The following is a 5040-nucleotide window of genomic DNA, read 5'->3' as shown; positions in this document are numbered from 1 at the left end:
ATCTTATATATAGAAAATCTAAAGACTCCACCAAAAAACCTCTTTTAGCTCATAAGCAATTTCAGTAATGTTGCAGGATACAAAATCAACATGCAAACATCAGTAGCATTTTTGTACTCCAATGAGGAACTAGCAGAAAAAGAAAGCAAGAAACCAAGCCTATTTACAATAGTAACCAAAAGAAAAAAACCCAAACAAACAAACAAACAAACAAACAAAAAAACACCAAACAAAAAAACCCTAGGAATCAATTTAACCAAAGAGGTGAAAGATCCCTACAATGAGAACTGCAAAACACTACTGGATGAAGTTAAAGAGGATCCTGCACTCTCTTGTTCCCTCCACTCTCACCTCTACTCCCATTCTTGCTCTGCCATGCTCTGCTCTGAAGAAACCCCCACTATCTCCCCCAGTGAGCAGGCTCAGCCTGTGGAGGAGGACGGCATGAGTCTCTGCTTTGCCTGGCTCTCAGAGTACCCAGGTTGGTGCTGGCAGTGGGCTATGACCTGTACAGTGCCTATGATTATTCAATACCACCTATGGAGAAAGCCCTTGTGAAAATAGACATTTGGAGAACTCTTCCTGGACTGGCTGGTTATCTCACTTGGTTACAGCACTGCCTTGAAACAGATAGCTCTTCCTTCTGGGTGTTATGGAAGAGCAGCTCCACATTCTGGCTTGGCTGCCAAACACTTCATAGATGTAAGAGCTGGTGTCATAGATGAAGATTTTAGAGGAAATGTTGGTGTAGTGCTGTTTAATTTTGGCAAAGGAAAGTTTGAAGTGAAAAAGGGTGATCAAATTGCACAGCTCATTTGTGAATGGATTTTTTTTTATCCAGAAATAGAAAAAGTTCAAGTTTTAGATGACACTGAAAGAGGTTCAGGAGGTTTTGGTTCCACTGGGAAGGATTAAAATTTATGCCAAGAATAGAAAATGTCCTTTTAAAAAAAGATAAATAAAGGGTTTTGGATTAAAGTGTTTTGGTGTCTTGCACTTTTATAAACTTAGTAGCTTTAACTTCTTTTTTTTTTTTTTTTTTTTTAAATTTTATTTTCTCGATATACATTGTGGCTGATTATTGCTCCCCATCACCAAAACCTCCCTCCCTTCTCCCTCCCCCCTCCCCCCCAACAATGTCCTTTCTGTTTGCTTGTCGTATCAACTTCAAGTAATTGTGGTTGTTATATCTTCTCCCCCCCCCCGGTTTTGTGTGTGTGTGTGTGTGTGTGTGTGTGAATTTATATATTAATTTTTAGCTCCCACCAATAAGTGAGAACGTGTGGTATTTCTCTTTCTGTGCCTGACTTGTTTCACTTAATATAATTCTCTCGAGGTCCATCCATGTTGTTGCAAATGGCAGTATTTCATTCGTTTTTATAGCTGAGTAGTATTCCATTGTGTAGATGTACCACATTTTCCGTATCCACTCATCTGATGATGGACATTTGGGCTGGTTCCAACTCTTGGCTATTGTAAAGAGTGCTGCGATGAACATTGGGGAACAGGTTAGTAGCTTTAACTTCTAAAAATATTTTGCTTTCTTGTGATCAACGAAAGATGCTCTGTTGAGGTCATGTAGAAACTTTCTTGTGCTTTTCTGTAATTGATGGTTGTATGTAAATCTGCTTTATGGTAATGTAATGCAAATAGTGTCTTTTTAAATTTAAATGTACATCAGTTACAGTTATAAACATCAGCTACAGATACAAATAAGCTGTATTATTAAATTCAAGAAATGATACCCCTTTAGCAAAACACACACACACACACACAAAGTGGAAAGACATTCATGTTCTTGGACTGGAAGGGTTAACATTGTGAAAATGTCCATATTACCCAAAGCTATCTACAGATTCAATGCAATTCTTATCAAAATACCAATGACATTTTTCACAGAAATAGAAAAAACAATCTTGACATTCATATGGAACAACAAAAGACCCCAAATAGCCAAAGCAATCCTGAGCAAAAAAAATAAAGCTGGAGGCATAACACTACCCAACTTCAAATTGTACTTCAAAGCTATGGTAACCAAAACAGCATGGCACTGCCATAAAAACAGACACTCAAACCAATGGAATAGAATAGAGTACATGGAAATCAACTCACATACTTACAGCCAAATGATCTTTGACAAAGGCAACAAGAACACACATTGGGGAAAAGACAGTCTCTTCAATAAATGGTGCTGGGAAAATTTGATATCCATATGCAGAAAAATGAAACTGTACCTGTACCTCTCACCATATATCAAAATCAACTCAAAATGGATTAAAGACTTAAGTATAAGACTGAAACCATAAAGTTACTAAAGGAAAATATAGGGGAAACACTTCAGGGTGTAATACTGGGCAAAAACTTTATTAATAAGACCCTAAAAGCACAAGCAACAAAAGAAAAGATAAACAAATGGGGATTACATCAAACTAAAAAGCTTCCATACAGCAAAGGAAACAATGAACAGAGTGGAAAGACTACCTAAAGAATGGGAGAAAATATTTGCAAACTATACATATGACAAGGGATTAATATCCAGAATATATAACGAACTCAAACAGCTTCACAGTAAAAAAACAAGTAATCCAATTAAAAAACAGGCAAAGGAGATGAATAGACATTTTTCAAAGGAAGATATACAAATGGTCAACAGGTACATGAAAAATTGCTCAACATCACTAATCATCAGGGAAATGCAAATCAAAACCACATTGAGATATCATCTCACCCCAGTTAAACTGGACATCATTTAAAAGTCTAAGAATGACAAATGCTGGCAAGGATGTGGAGAAAGGAGAACTCTTCTACACTGTTGGTGGGACTATAAGATAGTACAGCCATTATGGAAAACAGTTTCTCATACAACTGCTGATAGAACTATCATATGATCCACTTCTGGGTATATACTCAAAGGAATGGAAATCATCATGTTGAAGGGATACCTGCACTCCCATGTTTATCACAGCTCTATTTAAGATAGCTGTGATATGGAACCAACCTAAATGTCCATGGATGGATGACTGGATAAGGAAAATGTAGTATATTTACACAATGGGATACTACTCAGCCATAGAAAAGAAAGCAATTCTGCCCTTTGCAGCAACATGGATGAGCTTGGAGAAAATTATGTTAAGTGGGCCAAGCCCGTGGTGCACTTGGTAGAGTGCTGCGCTGGCAGTGCGGCGACGCTCCCGCCGCGGGTTCGGATCCTATATAGGACTGACTGGTGCACTCACTGGCTGAGTGCCGGTCACGAAAAAACGACAAAAAAAAAAAAAAAAGAAAAAAAAAGAAAATTATGTTAAGTGAAATAAGTCAGACACAGAAAGAGACATTATGCATATCCTCACTCATAACTGGGTGCTAAGAAGGAAGGAAGGAAGGAAGGAGGGAGGGAGGGAGGGAGGGAAAGAGAGAGAGAGAGAAAGAAAGAAAAGAGATCACAATAATATGTTGAACTTTCAGAAGGACTGAATGTAAAAAGACAAAACTGTAAAAGATTAAGAGATAATAAAAGGGAATTTATTTATAATGTTGAAGTAGAGAAAGTCTTGCTCAGAAAGACAAAATACAGAGGTCCTAAGGGAAAAGACTGATAAATTTGACTGTATTAAAATAAAATAAAACTTTTGTATGAAGTAAGACACCATAAACAAACTAAGACAAAATCAACTGGATGGAAGAAAATATTTGCAATGTATATAAAACAAAAGAGCATCTGTATCTAAAATAAATAAAGCTGTCTTACAAATCAATAAGAAAGATACAAATTAGGCAAAGAGTTTACAAAGACGGAAACAAATCTCTAATAATTCACAAAAAGTTGTTCAACCTCACTGGTTGTGGAGTGTACTCACATTAATAAAGCAAATGTATTTCAAAGGGCCTAGCTTCCAAAGCCCTGTAGTTTCAGGTATAACCTAATTTTTAAAAATTATATATACAAATGTTAAGCTTGCAAAAGACAGGAAACTTTCCCCAGGCTAAAGTCTCTGTTGTAGATAACAAATTGTAACACAGCAAAATTGCTGGCTCAAGGACAGATGTCCTTGGTTAACCTACTGATTGATATGTTAAGAAAGTTGCTTGATTGTTGTGTAAAAATACTAAGGAAATTGCTGTAAGGAAAGACAGTGTTTACTAAGAACAAGCTTCTGTTTGGTGTATTGACTTAACCTTTTACAAATTGCATTATGGAATGTCACTTTGTTTATTTCACTGATGTTATTAGTTTTCATCTGTTAAAACTATACTTAGCCATAATTCTGTCCATATCCTTGTGTTTTTTGTAATGATTAAATCAACTGAATTTTCTTGTGAAACTTCCTTGTCTTTACAATAAAAAGGAGAGGCCAACTTTGAATCGCACTGTCACATTCAGTTTTCTCCTCCTAATGGGGAAATTACTGAAGTGCAGTCCTTCTGGGCCTCTCAATGCATACACAGTGCTTTGAGTAATTGTGTAATTCTTTTTTTTTTTTTGTCTCCATTACACAGGGGGAAGTGTAACAACTGGTAATCAAGGAAATGAAAATTAAAACAACAGTATATTATTTATTTCTGCATTAGATTGGCAAAAATTAAGATTGATAATATCAGGTGTTGAAAAGGGTATAAGAAAATTGTGCACCAATATGCTGCTGTTTGTAAAGTAAATTACAGTCATTTTGGACAGCAATTTAGCAGTATCTATTAAAATTCAAAATGTGCCTACTGTTTGACCTTGGAATTCCATTCTGTTTACATATGTGCAGGGAGAGGAATAAATAAGGATATTCCTTTGTACTTTGTAATCGTGAATATTTGGAAACAAATATTTATCAAAATGGTAACAGATTAACTATGGTGCATGCATACTAGGTAATGTTATGCATTGGCTAAAAACAATGAGGTACAGGAGATTGATTTCCAAAATGGCTGAGTGAGGACTTGGTGAACCCACTCTGCTACAAAAGCAATGAAAATTCTGGTAAAACTATAAAAATTGACTATTTAAGATCTCTGGAATTAAACAAAGGAATATAATGCACAGAACAAACT

At 36.0% G+C, this 5040-nt stretch overlaps 1 pseudogene; it reads left to right on the top strand.

Annotated features, from left to right (window-relative positions):
- The first annotated feature begins 375 nt into the window (after positions 1-375).
- On the top strand, positions 376-915 carry LOC134367760 (deoxyuridine 5'-triphosphate nucleotidohydrolase, mitochondrial-like; annotated as a pseudogene).
- The last annotated feature ends 4125 nt before the right edge of the window (positions 916-5040 follow it).

Source organism: Cynocephalus volans, chromosome X (genome assembly GCF_027409185.1).
Source record: "Cynocephalus volans isolate mCynVol1 chromosome X, mCynVol1.pri, whole genome shotgun sequence".
NCBI lineage: Eukaryota > Metazoa > Chordata > Mammalia > Dermoptera > Cynocephalidae > Cynocephalus > Cynocephalus volans.
The sequence above is the reverse complement of the archived record's forward strand: the minus strand, read 5'-3'. Positions and strand labels throughout refer to the sequence as shown.